The sequence below is a fragment of the Phascolarctos cinereus genome, unplaced genomic scaffold, assembly GCF_003287225.1.
Source record: "Phascolarctos cinereus isolate Bilbo 61053 unplaced genomic scaffold, phaCin_HiC Scaffold_4;HRSCAF=312, whole genome shotgun sequence".
Classification (NCBI taxonomy): Eukaryota; Metazoa; Chordata; class Mammalia; order Diprotodontia; family Phascolarctidae; genus Phascolarctos; species Phascolarctos cinereus.
In genome coordinates this window covers 526,534,683-526,557,661 of record NW_027555847.1, presented here as the reverse complement: position 1 = coordinate 526,557,661, position 22,979 = coordinate 526,534,683, and positions in this window count along the sequence as shown.

Below are 22,979 nucleotides of genomic sequence, written 5' to 3'. Positions count from 1 at the left end.
AGCAGAATGCAATTTTTATTCTCATTAAAATAGTATTAATGTCATGTAAAGTAAAGAAAACCAGGAAAATAATAGACATTATTGAGTCAACACTGAAACCAGAAAGAACATTAATAATAAAATAATCAAAACTGAATTCTGAAAAAAAAATTATAATGTCCAAACATGGCCCCATAGAAAAGATATGAGAAAGTTTCTATTATTAATGTTTTAGTGAGATGTTTATTATTGAAAATGCTTCATTATTTTTTAAAAATCCCTGTGCATATCCTTGAGGATAGGACAAACTTATAAAATTAGTAATTATTCAGAATTTAATCTATGTAACTAGCCAAGCAAATCAATTTATTTTAGAACTCTGTTTTAAAGATACTCAATACAAAAATCAAATAATGATTCATAACAGTCAGTGAGCAACAAGTTTTTAGCAGGTATCTCTATGTTTTTTATATTCTCCATACACATTGCAAACATTTAAAAATAACATTTAAAAACTAATTCACACATTTGCTGGCTATATACCCTAGGACAAAACATTTATCTTCTCTTTGCCTCAATTTCCTCAACTGCAAAATGAGTAATTGTATTTGATGGTTTCTAACATCCCTTCCAAATGGAAACCTACAATCCTATGATCAAAACCAAAACCAAAAAAATGCCACCACCTTCTCCTAAGTATTCAGTTTCTTGACCATAACAACACAATTCTTGGCAACATTTCTTAGATTCCTTCTGGCATTATCATTAATATAAAGGTGAATCAACAGAAGTAAGTATCACTTATCACATTAGGTAACTCTTGGGAGGTTCTGGATTATGCCTTCAATATAATACCCAAGGGGGGAAAAAAAAGAAACAACTAAGCACTCTGATTGGCAAATAGCTGCATAAAAAATTATAGGCAAAAATATTTTTATAAAAGTTTTTTCCTTTTCTTCCTATGCAAATGATAATGTTTTATTCATTTCTTTATCATTACTGCTGTCTTCACCTTTTCTCCTTTTAGTTGTGTATGTTTCCTGATGCATAATTACAGACTCTACTGAGGTTTTGTACAAGTCAGATTTAGGACACACACACACACACATAAGTTCCATAAGTGTGTGTGTGTGTGTGTGTGTGTGTGTGTGTGTGTGTGTGCGCGCGTGTAAGGGACGGTATAGATTAGATTAGGAGGTAGGTAGGTGGCTAAGTGGATAGAACACAGGCCCTGGATTTAGAAAAGCCTGAATGTATACATACACACATATATGGTGTGTGTGTAGAATTCTTGAGATCAGCCTAGAGTTATAGAATAGTCAGCTAGACAAGCTTTCTTTTTCCAAAAAAAATTCATAAACTCTATTATTTTTAAAAAATATTTACTGAATACCTTTGTTTTCATATATCTCCTACATTTACCAATGTATCCCTCCCCCTCCCAGAAAACCAACCCTCATAATAAAGAATAAAACAATAGGGAAAGCTTCAGAAACACTAACCAAGATATCAAAAACTGTCCCTTTATATAGAATATCCTATACCCACAGTTCCATAATTCTGAAAAGCCTGAAAAGATACTTTCTCAAATCCCTTCTTTGGGGCCAAGTTTGGACGTTATAATTTTTTTCAGAATTTAATTTTGATTATTTGGTTATCAATGCTCCTTCTGTTTTCATTGTTGTCTTCATTAACTATATTGTTTTCCTGGTTCTCTTTACATCAGTTTATATAAGCCTTCCTATGATTTCTGAATTGATCAAATTTGTCATTCCTTATAGTACAACAATTATATTAATTATAATTAATATCATTACATTCATTTACTATATTGATTGTTAATTCAATCAACATTTATTACATACCTACTACATAATAGGTCTTGCGGGAGAATCAAAGACAAACAAAGTGAAGAAAACCCCTTTCATTTTGGACATTATGTTCTCATCCACAGACTCTATGAATGGATTAACTTTTTTAACTATCATATTACACTGTTGTCTCCAAAAAGTTCTACTATGACCTTTCCCTGTGACATATCAATGACTCTGAATTCATGAAGTTTATGCCAGTTGATCAAAAACTGAGGCAGATTCTATAATGGTGGAATAACTTAGCATGATCTTGCATAACAGCAGTGATTACCATCTGAGGAAAAGCCAAACCAAATTTTGTTGTTGTTGTTGTTGTTGTTGTTGTTGTTGTTTTTTAAGGCTCATCATTAATAGATTAACTACTAGGATGAATTACTTTTTGCTTTAAAAACTCATGAAACAAGGAAAACAAGTGGCTAAGGACAATGCAATTATTCAGAGGTGAGGCTAGAACCCAGGTGCCTCTGATTCTGAGGTCATCTCCCTACTCCCCAAAACCATAGTTACCCTTTGAAGTCATAGCTACTAATTCACTTAATCTGTTGGTGTTCCCAGGAAATGCTCCATAGTTGTAATTTGTATAGAAGATATTAACCTACCAGTTGTTAGAGTTTCCTCACTGGGAGTTTTCTACTTGGATGAACTGACAAATTGGCAAAAGCAAGCAAACAAACAAAAACAGAACAAGCAAGGAAAATTCAAAAGTAGCTTGGAAAAGGTTTTTTTAAAAAAAATATGTTATATATCAAAATAAGGCTGAAATGGAAACTCAGTTTAAATGTAAAAGGTCAAAAAATTAGAAAGAGAAGGAAGAAGAGGAGGAAGAAAAAGAGGAGGAAGAGGAGGAGGAGAAGGAAAAGAAGAAGAAAATGGTCATTCATTAGGCCCAAAATGATTTATAGCAAGGATGTGAGAATGATTCAACATTAGGAAAAAAGTCAACATGATTAATCATATTAAAAAACAAAATATCCAAAAATACGAGACCATCTTAATAGATGCAGAAGGTCTTTGACATATTAAAATATTCATCTATGCTAAAAACCCTACAAATATAGGTTTGGAGGGACATTTTTTCACATCATAAATAGCATTTGTCAAAACCAAAAGCTAGAAGCATATGTAATGAGGATATACTAGAACCTTTCCCCCAGTAAATATAGTACTACTAGTCTTACCACTATTATTTTATATAGCTCTGGAAATGAAAATAACAATAAGACACAAAAACCCCCACAAATAATTATATGAAACTGAAATGCTTTTTCACAGACAAAATTAACACACCTAGGATAAGAAGAGAAGTGGTTGAATTGGGAAAATATACACATATATAAATATACACACATGTATACACCTATACATATATATATGATATACACTATACATGCATAAATATATGTAAACATAAATAGCCTTTCCTTAATAGATAAATGGTTAAAGGACATGAAGAGTTCTAAAAAGCACTGCAAATTTTTTACAAACAAATGAAAAAATGCTTCAAATCACTAAAGATAATAGCAATGAAAATCAAAAGAATCCTGAGGTTTTACCTCATACCCTGCAAATTGACAAAGATGACAAACATGGAAATAATCAATGTTGAAAGGACTGTGTAATGATAGGCACAAATACTATTGTTAGTAGAGCTCTGGAATGGTTCAATCACTTTAGAAAGTACTTTGTCACCATGTAAATAAAATGGCTAAAATATTCATGCCTTTTGAAGTAAAGATTTTAATACCAGGCTGATTATTCAAGGAAGCCACTGATGAAAAGAAAGTTCCTGTGTGAACCAAAATATCTGTAGAAGTAGTTTTTGCAAACTGCTGAATTTGAAGCAAGGAAAATTTCCATCAACTGGGGACAACAAATGATGGTACACGAAAGGTAAAAATAAGTACTTAACTTACTGTTCTTTAAAAAATTATGTAAGTGGCAAACACAAAGCATAGAAAGATCTTAATGAACTGATACAGAGTGAAACAAACAGTGCTAAGAAAACAATATGCATAACAACTACAACATTTAAAATGTAAATTGAAAAATAACCACACATAATCAAAAGTTAATATAAAAAAGTTATAAAGATCAAGCAGGACTAGAATGAAGAAATATTGTAGGACAATGCCAATCTATATCCCTTCATGAAGATGGGAGGTCCATGGGTATTCCATATTGCATATTTTCAGACTTTTTAAATGTATTTGATCAGTTGTACTGATTTTTTTCCTCTTAAAAATGTTTTGTTATATGGGATAACTCTTGGAGGAGTAGTGGGAGGGTACTTAGGATAACTATAATGAAATAAAAAGCAGAAGACATCAACAAAAACTTTATTCAAAAATAAATGAATTTTCAAGATTTCTTATGAACAAAATCAATGCAAAATGGATAGAAAGTGGATTATTGATTAGGGGAAAGGATATTTGCATCAAAGGTCTCATGTCCAATGTATTGAGAATTGACATAAATACATAAAACTGTAAGCAATTTTACCATGGATAACTGATCAAAGAATATGAATAAGCAGTGATCTAAAGAATAATTGTAAACTATAAGCATCTATTTAACAGATTATTTCAAGTAATAATATCACTTATATAATAAGATAAACCTAATTTAAAACTGTTCTGAGATTTCACTTAACAAAAGCATTGGCAAGTGCTTTAGAAAGTTAGGCATATCACTGATACACTGTTGTTTTGCCTTTGAAGAGGTATAGCCAGGCATCAAAAATCTTTTAAATTACATGAAAAAAAATTGACTAAAATGTTTCCATTGACCCTGAAAACAAGCTACTGGGTACATAACTTCAGGAGGGAGAAAATAAATATCTAAATTGTATCATATAAATATAATAGACTATTAGACTGCTCTAAAATGATGAATAAAAAATAATGTGAAGAGTTGTATGAACAGTTGCAGAATCAGATAAGAAGATCCAAGAAAATAATAAAAATTAATCTCAACATTTTAAAAGGAAAGAACAATATAACAAAATTGAGCACTAAAACTATAATAACCCAGCCTGGACCCAGAGAAGAGATGAAGAAATGTAGCTCACTATTTGCAGGGGAGAAGTGAATACTTTTAACTATAAAATATTCTATTAGCTGTTCACATGGTACAAGTGCCTGCTGGTTTTACTTAACCTTCTTTGGTATTTTTTCTCCATTGTTACAAAAAGTGTTCCCAACTTAGGGGGTGAAGAGAAGATTTTATTTAAGTGCTCTTGATTTCAATATTAAAGACAATTAAGCATAAACACACACACACACACACACACACACACACACACACACACACACAAAGAGATAAAGACATAGAGAGATAGACCGACAGACAGACAGAACCATAGTAACTCTCAGAATTTCTATAACAACTTTCCTCGTCAATGGCAATAGAACCTTCATGTTCAAACTCTGTTGAGTCAGCCTCTGTATGCTACATACAGAAGTGTAAATTGTATTAGAAAAGACATAGACATGAAGAACAGCCTTATAAGATCAGTTATAGATAATCCATGCTACAGGTGACATGATGTTGGAAGCTTAAAGAAACTGAGTTTTAAGATATTTCAAAGATTGGATAATATGAAATGGTGAGAAAGAAAAAAAATCATAGGTGATATTATTACCACAAAAAAAGAGGCAGTTGAAAATATGTAAATAACTTCAACCCCTTTTGTTGCCTCCCTCATCTCAATATGTCATTAAGGATTAAGAGGAAGAGGACAGGATGAATTATGCTTGGGAAATTGCCCAATGCATCTAAATATCTCAAGCTATATCCCAAAACAAAAGACCTCCATGCTAACATAAATATTCTTATGGTGATATAATATGGCTATGAATCATGGAACTCCTGTGGAATAATCTGTAAGCACTGTGGGCATTTTTTTTTAACTTTAAATTGCAGAGCAGGCCATTAGTAGAGGATGTTTTGTTGTACAGGCATTCTCCACATGAATGAAATCACAAGTCCAGTCTCCACCTAATAGTTTAGTAAAGCAATATATCCTCATGAGGAAACCATTTGTCTTTTCCCCATGTATGTCAGGGTTAAGTGTTCAGCAAACTTAAATTTCATTATAGATTTCATCTGCTTGCCCAATATGTAAGAAAAATATACTATTTAGATTTTCTTGGTGTTCTTGAAGCCACTAAAGATGACGAGATCAAAAGGTGAAAATGTAGAGGGAGAAGAAAAGCACATAAAGACTCTTAGGAACAACCATGGATAGATATCTAGGAACATAAGCCACAGGTGAAGAGATTAGAAAGGGAGGAAAATATGGGGAGTTTGGTATCATTGATGTATAACATTTCTAAAACCAGGCATGAGTAAAAAAACTAATGCTAGGTAGTATCCATTAATATATTTAAACTGTCAGTTCTAGTCTTCTGCCTTTCACATGGAACAACTTTTACATTTTATTGTAATAAGTGCTAATAATAGTGATTTTTAATTTTTTCCCAAAATGATTTTATATATTCAAAAAATATTCAGTTATGTGGTCAGCATGACATGCAATAATAGTCCTAGAATCCCAAAGATTATATGTCTATCTTTTATATAAATATCCAAGTTCGACAACCTCCCTCCTCCAAACTTCTCTTTCTTTTGAGAGTACCAACATCTTTCCAATCACCCAAGTTTGCAACCTTAAAGTTATCTTTTAATTTTCACTCTCCTTCATGCCTTCATATCCAATTAGCTAGTAAGTCTTTCAATTCTACCTAAAAATATTTTTCCTATGTTTGCACTTCTCTGCAATCATAAGGTTATTACCATAGAATGTACAAGGCATGCCAAAGTGGGCGGAAAGAACAGGGTCCAGTCACATCCCAATGTCTCAAAAAAAGCTTGGTATTTTATTTTTTTTTATTTTTAAACAATACATTTTTAACATATTTTACTTATTTATTTAAAATAGGTTTAGTTAACTTTTGTTTTCTTGAGGTGCTAATGAATAAAATTGTGTCTTTTATGACATCATCCAACAAAAATTAACTTTAAAAATTGATTTCTTGGTGAACTCTCTGATGAAATACCATAAGAATACCCATGGCCACTACTGTAGTTCAGACTCTCATTTTCACTAACCTGAGCTATTGAATTAACATCTTAACTGGACTCCTGATTTTTGGTGTCTCCCATCTCTAATTTATCCTTTACACAGCTGCCAAAACAGTCTCTAAGCATATCTGACTTTCTTACTTAAGAAAATTGTGTGGTTCCTTATTGTTTCTAGTACAAAACACAAACCCCTGAAATTGTTATTCCAAAGCCTTTCTAGACTGCCTTTTCAGGCTTTTTGCTCATCACTACCCTTCACCCTTATATTCTAGACAAACTCACCTCCTTGTGATTCTTCAAACTCAATACTCCATCTTCTTATCTTTTTGTTTGTTTTATAGATTATTTTTATGACATTTTTATATTTCTTTCAATTCATGAGAAGTCTCTTGTAACAAGTAAACATGTAAGCAAAAGTAATACTATAGTAATTTAATATGAAGTGCTTTCCTATTTCACCATTAAAAAAAAACAGAAATCTATGTATTCCCCCCCCCTTACCTATTCCCACTACATTGGGGAAAAACACATTTCTTGAATAAATATGAATAGTTGAGCAAGATAAATTACCTCAGTGTCTATATGTTAAAATACATATGTCTCATTCTGGACCCTAAATACATCATCTTTCTGTAATGGATAGAATGTTTCATCATCAGACCTCTGAAATCATGAATAGTCATTATATTGGCGATAATTCTGACAGCTTTCACAACAGTAGTGTTATCATTGCATAAATAGTTTTAATTCTCTCATTCTTCATCAGTTTATAAAAGTTCCCAATTTTTTTTCATTGTTATAGTAGTTACATAAATTATTCTTCTAGTTTCGCTTACTTCAGTATGCATCAGTTAATGAGTCTTCCCATGTCTTTTTGAAATAATGAAATTCCTCATTTCTTACAAATCAATAGTACTAGATCTATCACACTCACATGCACTTTATTCAGCCATTCCTAAATTAATGAACATCCTGTTAGTTTCCTTTTTTTTTCAGTTTTATATTTTTTGCCAGTGTGCCTTTTCACTGGCCTTCCATCGCTATCCTTTTAGTTTTCCATCCTTACTCCTTTCTCCTCCAACTGCCTTTTATTTACTTGTTACATGTTGTATACCTGTCAATCTTCCCCATTCCCTAAAAAGTAAGCTTTCTGGAGACAAAAGCTATTTTTTTTCCATTTTGTCTTTGTATCTCTAGTACCTTGAACATAGTAGGTACATAGTAAATGCCTCTTGAATTCCAATGGATTCCCTCATGAATGAGTCCCAAATTTCAGTAGGGACAAACAAAAACTAAAAACTAAACAAAACTTTAATTGACAGAGAACTTACTACCCCATGAAGCAGCCAATTTCATATGCTGACAGCTTCTTCCTTGAACTGACAAAAATCTTTTTTTCCATTAACTTTGAGTTATTATGATTGCCTTAAACAGTTACATAGAATGCAACATATTCCTGTTCCCCATAAAAGACCATCAATTTTTTGACAGTAGCTTTCACAGCTCACCTATTTTTCTCTCACCCAAAATAAACATCAAATATCAAGAAGCTACTAAACAAAATATACACATATATACACACATCATAAGGCAACCCTGATATTAAGCTCAGGTTTTACATGAGATGAGCAGGAAAGTTAAATATTGTTTCCCTTTATTCCATTTTGTAATGTTACCCACTGAGCATTTCCTTTTACATGTTCATAAGTTTATAAAAGCCTCCTTGGTGTTATCTCCATAACATCTGAGAGGAAGAAGCATATGGAATTTTGTGCAGTATTCCCAAACATGTATGATAAACATAGATTTCACATTAATGTGCATGACTGGTCTAGAATGCCTAATGAAAACACTCATTAAGCTATCAGCCATGTTATTAGAGTACCTAGTTGGTACAGTGGATAGAGCTCCCAGACTGTAGTCAGGAAGACCTGAATTCAAATATGGCCTCAGACACTAGCCATGTGACCCCGGGAAAGACACTCGATGATGTTTGAATCAGTTTCCCAATCTATAAAATGAGCAGGAGAAGGAAATAGCAAACCACTCCAGTATCTTTGCCAAAAAAAAAAAATTGGGACTTAAAGTGTCACATAAGATTGAACAACTGAATGACAACAACATGTTATTAGACTGCATTTTCTGGTTCTGGTTTTGATTTTGATTTATCCTGAAGGTAGGTTTTTTTTGTTGTTTTTTTTTTTAGTAGCCTAATGCAACTTAAGCAGAGGAAAACGTAGAATAATATTAAAGCCCTTCAATTTTGGAGAGTCTTATTATTTGGCTGAGCTTATATTTTATCATGTAGACAACAAGACACTGATGGGTTTTAAGTAGGAGAATAATGTGGGCAGTCTATACAGCGATAATAACATTTTTGGCTTGGATGAATTGGATGGGAATGCGGGAATGAAACCACAGAAATCAATTAGAGAGTTATCGTAATAGGATAGGTGAGAAGGCTTAGGGATCTGAATTAGGGTGAAAGATAAATAAATGGAAAGGAGGAGTGGAACACAGGAGTGTATATCTCCAATATTCTTATATCTACCTGGGACTATTGGGTTGTACTACGTATTTTTGAAACAAATTGGAGAACTGCACATTAAGAGAACTAAATGGACAATGGATAGAGCAGTGGCATTGAAATCTGGATGACTTGAGCTCAAATCCAACCTCTGGCTTTTACCAGCTGCGTGAGTAGGTTCTGTCACTTAACCGTTGTCTGACTCAGTTTCCTCATCTGTAAAATGGGGATAATAGTAGCATCTACCTCCTGGAATTGTTGAGATTAAAAGGAGACATTTGTAAAGCACTTTGTGCATTTTAAAGCTCTATGTAAATTTTAATTATTATTATTTTTTATCCATTCAATGCTTCCCACAGTAACGTTACACAGAAGAAAGTTTTAACAAACGTTTGTTGTCTTGAATTTTTGAATCATTTATCCACTGATTAAACACTAGCTCTCATGAACCTGTGCTTGTCCTTTTGATCTCTATCTAGATAAGTGGACATTTTACTCATACTACTTGCCCCCACTTTGTTTTAGGTATTTTTCTTCTTTAAATTTATTAGTTTACATTTTGGTATTTTTAAAATGTACCTACCTACTTCACTTTTATGCAAATGACTCCTCGATGTATAACCAGACTCCTCTCTAAGATCTAATCTTCTAACCCTTGCCATTTTTGGTTTTTCCAAATCCTATCTAAGCTTGTCTAACATATTTACCTAGATACCCTGCTGCTATCTCTCCCTCCTTATATTATAAACCAAATTCTGATTTTCCCTTAATGTTGCTCCTCATTGTAACTGCCTTCTTTATATCAATAGCACTAATGTCCCTCAAGTTACCCAGGTCTGCCAGTTTTTCATCATCTTGGCTTCCTCTCTCACATTTGCCTCCCACACTCAACTATAGTTTCCAAGTCTTATTAAATTCTACCTCAATTATATCTCTCAGGATCATTGCTTCCTTTCCATTCCCACTGCCATTGCTTTGGTCCATCCCTATACTACCTCTTGCTTGAATTATTAAAATTGCTTTCTCACTGGCCACCTAACCTAAATTACCTTTTCTTTCTAAAATAGTCTATAGAATGCTCACAGAGTAATCTCCCTAAATTATAAATAATCATATCACTCCCATGCTTACAAATGTTAAACAGTTCCCTATTGCTTATTAAACAAAGTCCATATTCTTAAGTCTGGTAGTTGAGGACTTTTCTGGTTGCCCCCCCCCACAATTATACATACTCTTATTCACATATTTCCTTCTGCCAAGGATTCCTTGTTCTACCATCATTTTGTTTATCCAAATTATTTTTCCTTCAAGATCTAACACTAATGTCACTGCCTTCATGAACTTTGACTTAGCAGTCAGAAGGGACCTTTTACTCCTCTTAATTTCAATCCTCTCAAGTAATTTCTCAAATTATGCCTCTTTTACAAATATTTCGTGCATTTCCCTTTACATCAACTAAACTCTAAGCACTTTGAGAGAATCATGCTTGACTCATTTTGCTATCCCTTAGCACTTAGTATAGTGCATTTGACATAAACTTAATCATTAAATCTGATAAATTAATGCTTTCATTTTCTCTAATACAGTGATCATTTTTGTGGCCTTTCAAGTGATAGACATTTGCCTCCTCCATAGTATAACTGGACAGTCAATCTTCTATAACTGGAATCAACTTGGTACTTTTATATACTATTTTTAATTGGGTGGCAATTGACTTGGGGCTTCTATATACTACTTTTTAATTGGTATGGAAAAGTATTGGAACAAATGTTTTCTGGCATTCTGCATGATTAGTCACATCTTTCCAGCATGGTACACTGCTCAGGGAGCATGTGAGGAGAGAACATGTGTAGGATTGAGTAGAAAGTTTTTTTGCCTTCATCTAAGTCCTGATATAAATCTACAGAGTGCTTCACTTCATTACTTTATGCATTTATGCAAAGCAGAAAATTAGACTCCACAGCTGCATCTATATAGCACCTAAAATTGAAAATTGACAAATTCACTGTTTTTGTGCATCTAGTTTAACTAAATTTTTCACTGAATTTGCCTGATTTCTGGGTCCCACCAGGACATATTCTTTATGATGCCCAAGTTCTTCATCAAAGGAAAGTCATGTATAAGTTTTACTTATTGAATGACAACTTTACTCCATGACTGTTTTAGTTTCATGTATTTTTAAGTTTATCCTACTTCCCAACTTTGCTCTTTAGTCTTAGTTCTTACATGTCAATTCCTTATTTGCCTCATTATTTCTTTAAAAAGACAAAAATAAACAAAAAACTGATCCCCAGGGATGTCAAGTGACTTGTCCAAGATCCAAAGTGTCAGAGGCAGGACTTGACCCTACGTCCTCAGACTCCAGACCCGGTGTTCATCAAAGTTCAAGTAATTTTGATCCAAATTCTGCTTTCACTTTTCCTTCTGCTTGAACTCATATACTTTAGGGTTTTTTTTTTCTAATTTTTCCTTTCCATTCACCCTTTGCTCCTGGATCTACTGGACTGACATGACAGAACCTTAAATCTTCACTTCCTAAACCATGGTGAGGGGCCATAACACAACTGACCACTTGTTTAGATATTAGGTACATATGTTATATATTTTATTGTTGTAGCTTTATCCTTATATTATTTTCATCTTTTGAATGACTGCTTAAACTAACCATTTTCTATAGCCTATATCACACCTTTCTCTTTAAGATGTATTATCTACCTATAGCTCAAGTGAATTTTACATTCCTATGTACGTATATCTTAATACATACATATATGTGAGCTATATGTATGTATGCATAAATATTTATATATAGATAGATATGTGCATGCATGTACATACACACACAGAGAGAGAAGAAGAGAGAGAGAGAGAGAGAGAGAGAGAGAGAGAGAGAGAGAGAGAGAGAGAGAGAGAGAGAGAGAGAGAGACTTTCATAGATGGACTTTCATCTGGACTTTCATAGACGACTTCCAGCCTCCCAAGGCTGACCATTTGACTTTGGGATAGCCTTAATTTTAACGAAAATTTTCTTTGTATTAAATTAAAATTTTCCTCTTCACAAACTTTACCCATTGTATTACTTGGATCATTGTCTTTTTGAAAAAGGAAATGTAAAATTATATAAAATAGTCATGTATACTGACTAAGTGAACAGAACCAGGAGAACAGTGTACACAGTAACTGCAACATTGTGTAATGATCAACTTTGATAGACTTAGCTCTTTTCAGCAATATAATGATCTTAGACAATTCCAAAATATCTATGATGAAAAATTCTATCCATGTCCAGAGAAAGAACTATGGAGTCCGAATGCAGATCGAAGCATACTATATTCACTTTTTTTGTTCTTTTCTTTTTTTCTTTCTTTGTAGTGGTTTTTCCTCTTTTATTCTGATTCTTCTTGCACAAGAAGAATGTGCAATGTGGAAATATGTTTAAGATGATTGAACATGTATAACCTCTATCAGATTGCTTGCCATCTTGGGGAGGGGAGACAGAAGGAGAAAAAATTTGAAACTCAAAATCGTATAAAAGTGAATGTTGAAAACAATGTATGTAATTGGAAAAATAGAATATTTTGAAGTGGAAAAATAAAATAGTCATGTACAATATTGTTTTGAATTTCTTTGTCATTACTTTCAGATTTATTTCTTAATGTCATTTCTTAATTAATAAGAATTTATAAAAAAATATAGAAATAAAAAGTTATAAAAATAATTTAATGTTATTTTTAATTGTCACCATTGATTAGCTCACTTCTTCATATCTGAAGAGAGTCCATTTTGATCAGCTCATTCCCTAAATCCACATTTGTTTTTCTCTTATTCCTCATCCTGTTCTTTAAGATAATTTGCAATTCTTGGAAGTGTTTTGAAAGTTCTAATATGTGACTTTTGGGAATTAATACTAAATCTATTATTTACCACAGTTATAGATCTGAACTACAAAACTCTTCCATCTCTTCTGATATTTTGGTAAGAGCTCTTTTGTCTATGACCTTAAATGGCAGCAAATCCACTGTTAATATCAATATTCATGTTTATTGTCTTTACACTCATCTTCATTATGTGTTCTATAATTAATTCTATAATTTTATATATATATATATATATATAATTCTGTAATTAAGCTATTATCTCACAATGCTGAAATAATTTAGTCAGTCAGCCAGATATTTTGTCTTCATAATGAACATTAGATCTGCATAGTTTTAGGCAACTTCCAAACTGATGAGATCACAGGTCCATAGAGTATTAATACCATCTTTTTAGGACTGTGGTGAGACTCAAATGAGATAATGTATATAAAGAACTTGGCCAAACTTAGTGCCATAAAAATGTCAGCCATTATTATATTAGTCTTATCTGCCAGAACAAAAAGCAAGCAAGTAGAAATTATATTTAGTTCATAAGCTCATGGAATCTCTGACTCAAAAGGGAATGCAGAGGCTATCTAACTCAATACTCACCCTGGCCACTAAACTGAAACACAAATTACCTCTAAAACATTCTCAATGAGTAATTAATCAAGCTTTCCTTGAACACTTCTAAAAATACCTGGAACATTAATTATCCTTATTAACATATAATGCTATTCCATCACACAATTGTCTAATGTGTTTCTTTGAGGAAAGTATGCTTTTCCCTTGCCATATTCTAGACATGAATCACATTTTATGAAATTCATGTTACATCTGTGAGATCAAATTTGCCTTCTTACCTTAAGCTCTCTAGTTCAGTTTATTACCCATATTATAGATATTTGTGTACATACATTATGATATCTGAAGCCACTGCTATTATTACCAGTCATTTTCCTAACTACTGTCCCTTGTGAAATCTTAACTAACTCTACTTTTATTCCAATGTCATATATATTATTTTTGCCATAATTGATTTAGTAATAGTTTGTATTCAATTTTCTTTCTTTCCTTCCATTTTCAGTTTAAAACTCTTTTGATCAGTTGTACAGGTTTTAAAACTAACCTATTTTTCTGGGTTCTTGTTAGATATATTCTTACTAAGGCATATCATTCCTAAATCTTAAACCCTGCTTGAAATATCCATATATCATTCTTGGACACTATATTGTAAAGAAAAATTGTTTGCTTCCTATATCCTCCTTTCTCAGTAAGCAGTCAGTCACCTCTTATTGTGGTGAGAATGAGATAGCATACAATTATCCATGCATGCTTCTCATAATTTATGGGGCATACATGAAACTGTTACCTCCCCTACAGGGTCTTCTTCCACCTTCTTGAGCAGAAGCTTAAAACTATTATGCTACTTAAATCTTCCAGATAACATTCTTTTTTTTCCTTCTGTGTCATATCCTTACTACCTTCCAACTCTTTTTTTAAACACTTAATCAACTTTATTTGTGCAAAAATACATAGTTGAAAGCCCAGTTTAAATAACTATTGACTTTGAGAAAGTCAATCAGAAGTCTACAATTAAACAGGGTGAAGCATTCTCAAAGAATGTGGCCTATTGAGTCAGAGCATATATGATCCTAGGTTTATGTCCTGAAAATGGTTCTCAGTTTCATTTCAGCATTTTTATGAAAGACATAGACAAAATTTCAAGTCATTAGGCCTTTACTTGCTTCTTAATTCATGCGTTTAATGAATTAGTTTTTTTTTAATTTGCTAAGAGTCTCAGGGAAGGTGTATCACAAGGTCAAAAAAGCTATGTTTGAGACCCTGAGTGTATATTGTGCTCCACAGTGTGTAATTTCAGAAACATAATATATTTCACAGAGTGACTAAGAAGCAATGTTTAATGAGCTTCTATGTACTTCCAGTAACAATGGGCTCACCACTTGTAGACATTGCAGAAAGCCTTAATATTAGTTTATTCCTGGCTTTTATGTAGTTGTTGCTAAGGTAAAGAAACAGATCTACCTTCCAATTCTGAACATAGATCTGCATTTGATTTGCCTCCTTGCATTTTTTTCTTCTTTGTTTTCTTCTTTAAAGAAGTGGTACTCCATTATTTCAATGAAAACTTCCCTCTTTGTGATAAATTGGACTTTATAGAGAAATTCCTCTAATACTTTCTCTCTCAGCAAGAGACTAGAATTCATAAAGATGGAAAAAAGAGAGGTGGGAAGAGGACCTATGATTTCATTGGTACAGGAATTCCTGGGTGAGGCAACCCCTTCTCCTGATGCAGGTCAGCAAAACCTCTAACTTATAGTCTTAGTGAGTCACTGGATCACTTAAGCGACTATAGCAGGAACACACCACCCTATATATATCTATATATCAGAGGTATGTCTTAAATCCAAGCCTTCTTGACTTTAAGGCAGCATAGGCAGTACAGTGGAGAGAGTGCCATGACTAGAATCAGAAAGACCTCAGTTCAAACTCAGTTTGCAGATACTTATTAGCTGTGTGACCCTGGGCAAATCACTTAATCTCTTGTTTGTCTCACTTTCCTCAACTATAAAATTAGAGAATAACAATACTTACCTCTTGGGCTCATTGTAAGGACCAAATGAGATAACATTCAGAAAGCACTTAGCACAGTGCCTGCCATGTAGCTGGTGTTATATAAAGGCTTAGTTCCTTCTACTTCCCTTTCAAAGGCAGTTCTCTATCACCTATGCCATTCTGTGTAACAACAATGGCAACAGCAACAAACAGCTGCAGAACACGTAGAGATGTATGAATATTTTACACATTCTCCCAGTTGAGCTTCACAACAACACTCTGAGTTAGGAATTCTTATCTTTAGATTCTTCTTATCATCATCATCATCATCATCATCATCATCATCATCATCATCATCATCATTATTACTTTGTATTTGAGGAAACTGAGATTGAGAAAAGTTAAGTGACTTTGCCAGGTGCACACAGCTAATGCCAAAGAAAGGATTAAAATTCAGGTCTTCCTGACTCTAAGTCCCAGGGCACAAATGACTGCTACTTTATCATAGAAGAAACAAAAATATTACACAATCTCTTCATGGCACTGGAACATTTTTTCTTATCTATAAGATCTACTAAAATTGATGTGCTCAGTTCTCAGTGCTTTGTGCTACAAATTATTTCTCTTGGATATCCTAGAGTTTCAGATGTTGAGTATTCCTGTATAACTATAAGAAGGAGAAGGAGAAGCAGCACGCTTCCTTGTACTTTATCAGATAATCTGGCAGTATGTGCTCTGACTAATTCTGATGCTGTTTTGTTTTATGATTCCTCTTTGCTGTTTCCATCCGCTTCTATGACAATCCCTTCTCACTTTGGAAGTTTGGGAAATTTAACCATTCACAGTACAATGACACTTCTGCCTTCTTTATGAGGCTTCAGAGATCATCAATTCAGCAATAACATCCATAATTCTGAAGTGGAAAGATCACAGGACATAATGTTTGAAGACTAATCATGTGACCACAGAAAAATAATTTATTCTCTCTGGACCTCAGTTTCTTCATCTGAAAATTGAGATGGTTATACTAGATGACCTCTAAGGCACCTTGTTGCTCCAAAATTCCATTAATGGACCATTTCAATACTGTAGGATACAATTTCTTGAGCTAAGTAACACAATTTCAGGGAAGACAGATAGGTATTCCTTTATCATCTACCCACTTATCCTGATTTCAATTCATTCTTTTCTTCTCAGTTTGAAAATATTTCTTCTTGGTAGAGAAAAAAAGAAAAGCCTTTGAGGAATTCTGTGATCTATTCAATGTCTGTTATAAGTGCCTGAACTCCCTTAGCTGTGGCCCTGTCCCTTTCATGTTCTTTATCTTACACGAGCATTTTTAAAGCCCTTTCATTTGTCCATAGCACTTATTGTAAGCCTGAGTTCATAGTGGGCCTTTCCAGCATGATTTTTTTTATAGGACCTTGTATTATTTGTCATTTTGTATTTGTCCTTAGTTATGTGCCCTATTAAGAGAGTGAATAAAAGACTTCTAATACATAAGATGGATCCTCTGAGATATTTAATGGTCAAATACTATCGGGGATGAGAACCTTGTGATCTTTCCAGCGTAAGAATGATACACTATAATGATAACATCAATCTATCTAAGTATTTCCTTTTCCTGCTCTCACTTTCATCTATTAGACATGCCCTTTTAAAATTTGAGCTCAACAAGGGGGGTCCCTTGAGCAATCAAATATCTCTTTGGAAACTTATTTTTCATTTTCTAGGGCTCCCAACTGTGCCTGTCACTTCTTTTATCACTTGCCACTGACCTGCATCTCTTTTTTTTTAAAGTTATAGATTCCCTTTGCTTTTATATAACAGTCATTTCTATATATAATGCCCTCATCAGCCTTCCCTTTGAACAAATAAATATAGTCAAGCCAAACCAACCTACAAAAGTGGCCCAATTTAAATCTGAAAGTATTTGAAATATGTCACACACATAGCTTCCTACCTTTCTACAAAAGAAGATGAGGTTTCGTTATCATTTTTCCAGGTACAAAATTAGGTATTGCAGTCACTCATCTTTTCAAATTCTTTTTGTTTACATAATTATAGATATTGTAGGTATCGTTCTCCTGGTTCCACTTACTTGACACTGAATCAGTTCATATAAATCTTTTGTTGTTGTTGTTGTTTTCCCTGAAATCCTCATATTCACTATTTTGTAAGGGACAATAATATTATATCAAGTTCCTAGACCATGATTTGTTTAGCTATTCTTCAATAAATGAGCATATACTTTGTTTTCATTTTTAAAATTTTATTTTCCTGAACCCACTTTTCCATTTCATTACCTGCCAAGCAAGTGGGAAGAAGTTGGAAGGGGAGGTTAATTCCATGTGGATACATATGGATACATATATACATACATACATATATACAAACAATATAGATATATAGATGTATGTGCATATGTATATAATTCATACGTATGTATATCCTATGTTATACATATATAATATAATTAAATATAAACAAATAATAGCTATGCACACATACACATGTATATCTTGCTATTATTTGTTAATATTTAATCATCGGCAGGCTCTTTGAAAGATGAATAAAATGATGACTTTTACTTTTTATATAAGTACATTATATATAAGTACATTTTATATAAGTACATTAGGATATCAGTGCACTTTTAGGAGGCTCCCTGAAGTTATCTCCAGGACAACTCTAGAAGCAGATGGCTGTCATTATGTTCTCACATTATTGTAATTTCCTCCATAGGTCTTTATATGTCACAGCTTTTCATTCCATGGTGCTAGAATATAATGAGAATTTGGTTTAATAGCATCATCTAAAATGTTGTCCACATAAGCACTTTATATATATATATATATATGTATATATATATACACACACACATATACACACACACACATATATGCATATAAATATGTCCATATATAGATTCACTTGTATAGTATGAATATGTGTATATACATATATTGTACATGTGCCTGTGCATATAGTACACGTAGTGTCTATGCAATACATATTTATGTATGTTGTATACATGTATGTGCACATATATATACACACACATATTGTATATACACACACACACATATAGATACACACATATTTCCCAGCAACATGGAATCAAAAAATGAAAAGCTTTAATATATAGAAACCAATATATAGAAGCTTTAATATATAGAATATATAGGAAATTACAACAGTATGAAAATATAATGATGGATGGGTCATTCCTGATATCCCATAAGTTTCTAGAGTTGACCTGGAGATGAATCCAGGGAGTCTCCAGAACATGTGTTGAAATCCTGATGCACCTATCCAATGAAAAAAAAATTGTCATTTTATCCATGTTTCATTATTCTGCCAAATATTAAACAGAAACAAACAATAGCAGGATATTCGCAGATATCCTCAGATTATTTTGCCCTGGATTTCACTCAAAAAGATGAGAATGATGCTATTGTTACTATAATATTAGCTACAATTACTACTAATCTATCCAAGAGACTGAAATTATTAAATAGGGTTGAATAAACAATCAATGATAATGCTTGACAGCCTGCCATGAGTATCAGTGATAAAAATTTCTATATTTAGCAGTTTAAAAAAGTATATCATTAAGATTATCCAGATACTCATTCTAGTTCTTTTAAAAATGGATAACTCAAAAATTCTGAATCTCTCAAAAAATATAAAGTTGGAAAGCTAAGGATAAGTTAGGCTCGAGAATCTGAAGAAGTGTCTTTATTTTAAGTAAAAGTGCAAACCCTTTGATAAGACCTATAAATGTAGTTAATGTATAGTTGCAGTTAATAATAGTTCAAAGTATTTACTCCAAGGGAATTTAAATTTATTTCTGGGATATGTCTCATTTCCTCTTAAATATCAAAAGAACATTTAGTTATTGTATAAATCAGAATATAAATAAGGCATTATAAATAAGGCATAGGGAGGCAATATGGTTTGATGGGAAGAACACTGGATTTGGACCCAGGACACTGGTTCCATCCTGACTCTAGTACTTATTACCTCTGAAATTCTGGACAAATCAATTGACCCTTCCTCTGGAAATATATCTCTTCTTCTGTGAAATGAAGGCATTGGAATAGATTATCACTTTATAGTAGTCCAGTTCTAACACTTATGACTTGTTAAAAATGATCCCATGTTCAGATTAAAATCATGATACTTTCTTTATTCCTATTAATCATATGAACAAGAAGGCCCATAAGAATGAAAATGAAATCAGAAACAAGATAGTGAGTGTCTGGGGAAAAAAGAGGGTGTCAACAGAATGAGTTCCAGCACATGTGTTGTTAATTTTTTGCACGTTGTCCCATTAGATTACGAGCTCTTTGAAAACAGGAAAAGCCTTTTACTTTTCTTAGTGTCTCCAGTGATTAGGACAGTGCCTGAAACACAGTGGGTGATTAATAAATGTTTGTTGACTTATTGTATGCATAAAACCTGAACTACAGGAAATAACTGAACATTTCCTCAGTTCTTTTTTTTTTTTCCTCCAGGGGGTTGACAAAAAACAAAGAATAATTTAACTATATTCTGCAAAGACTAGATAGAGTGGCTGCTTAAACTTAAAACTTCCGTAAGACTTTTTGGCCAACCTGCATGAAAACCTAATGGTGGGAACTATTGTCTTCAAGTCAACAAGCATTTATTTACTAAGGCTTAATAGGAGCCAGAAACAAGTGCTAAGCACTAGGGGAAAAAGAAAGAAAGGATAGTGTCATGAGTCATTATGCTAGAGTAGCTGGATGGAAGTAAAGAGTAAACTTATTGAAAGGTAGACAAAGGTCAGGATGTGAACAATTTAAATGTCAAACAGAAAAAATGTAGTCTTGGAGATAAGAGGGTCACTAGGGTTTACTGAATAAGTGAGGGATGAAAAAGTTTTCCCTGTGCTTTAGGAAAATCACTTAGGCAACTAAGTAGAAGATGGTTTGGAGTGGTGAAAGACTTTAGTAAATGCCACGAATTAGAAGGCTATTTCAATACTTGAGGGAAGAGTTGATGAGGGCTGAATTTTGACGGTGGCTATGTATGTTGAGGGAAGAGAACATGTTCAAGAAATATGAGAAAGTAGAAATTACAAGATATTGCAAGGGATTGGAGATCTGGGGTGCATGATTGTGAGGATTCAGGGATGACACCAAAGCTGCAGGCCTGGAGGACTAGAAGGACAATGGGTTGTGAAATGACCATTAGCTTTGGCAATGAAGAGAATCTTTGGTAACATTTTCAGTTAAATGATGATGTTGGAAGCCAGATTTCATGGTTTAGAAGATAGAAATGTAGAAGTGGAGATACAGAGAAAATGCAACTTTCTATAGAAGTTTAGCAGAAAGGGGAGAAATATAGAGCTATAGCTAGCAAGGAAAAAAAAGATATATTTAGATGATAGGGAGACAAAAGTGCTTTCATAAGAAACAGAGAAAGCAGTAGATGGGGGGGGAGAGAGAGAGAGAAAGTGATAATAGTAGTGGGGACAATCTTTTAGAGGAAACAGGAGAGATGGGATCAAGTCTGACCATAAAGGCATTGGTTGCATTAAGGGGAAACTGACAATTTTCAAAATATAGTCTGGAAACTAAATCTGACTACCTTGGGGATGATCAACACAAGAAATCTTATGTTAGCATATTGAAAATAGGTTAGGAAGCCAAAGAAGTTCACTACATAAATATGCATATATATGTTGGAGCAATGGACTGAGTTCCACCTTTTATTTTTTATTTTTTTGCAGGAGTTAGAGGAAGAAGTGGCTGAAATCTAAATTTTCAATATACATTCCTCTAAGATTAAGAAGAAACTAAAACTTTAAAAAGGAAAAGTATGATTTCCACATTTACATTAATACCAGTGATATTGAAGAAATTATCATCTATTACTTAGCTTCTTTCTACTCAGCTCATGCTCAGTCCCCAATATGAGTTGTCACAACATGGATCCAAAAAATGTTTCATTGTTATTTATACTTTGGACTTTTATTATTCTACATAGTCCTCAATTTTACCCTTTCTTTTTTTATATTTTATGTCAAACTATCTAATACCTGTACCTGTCAATAGTATCATTGAAAGAACACCAGACTCACGGTTAGAAGGCTTCAGTTCTACTTCCAGGTCTGAATACTAGCTGAATGATATCATGCAATTCACTTCATCTTTCTAGGGTTTACTTTTTCTATCTATAAAATAAAGGAGTTGGGCTAAAATCATAGAATTTTAGGATTTGAAGGAGGTTTTCAATATCTGGCCCAACTTTATTTATAGATCAGAAAATGTAGGCCAAGATAAATGAGTTAACTCATGGAAAGTGAAACTCCTGCAAGTTGTAAGCAGCATATAATCCAACCCTTAGTAAAGCATAAAATTCAGAGTATCTCTGAGTTGAACAGGACCTCCAAGGTCATCTAGTCTACTTTGATCCTGAATAAGAGTCCTCTCGATGATATAACAAACAAATCTCCACATAAGGGCTTTTGGTTATGAGAAATCCACATCCTCCTGAGGAGCACATTTTGGCCACCCTCCTATGAATTTACTGCGGTTTGTCAATTTTTTTTTCCCCTGCAATGTGTCACTGAAAACTGGATAGAATACTTTAGCTACAATTGCAACTAGATGATTAATTACAGCTAAAAGAGAGATTACAGCTTGGTGTTTAGCTAACTTTTTATGGTCATTGTGCATCTGTTCTTCATTCCTGTCTCGCATAACAAGGTGGCTCTTGTCTTTGACAAGGCAAAACCTTGTACATGCACAAGTGATCCCCTTCCATCCCATCTCATATGGTAGACTGACTCCTGTATCATCCCTGCTTTATCACTAATATTCAATTACTCCCTGCTTCCCTGATGCCTACAATATACCCATCCTCAAAAAAAAAAACATTTAATATGTCCATCCCTACTAGCAGCTGTTATCAGTATCTCTCCTCCCTTTTGTGGCTAAACTCATTGAGAAGATCATCTACATTAGGTTCCTCCACTTCATTTCCTTTCACTATCTTCTTAACTCATTGCAATCTGACTTCAGACCATGAGGTCATTAAATTGCAACTGTCTCC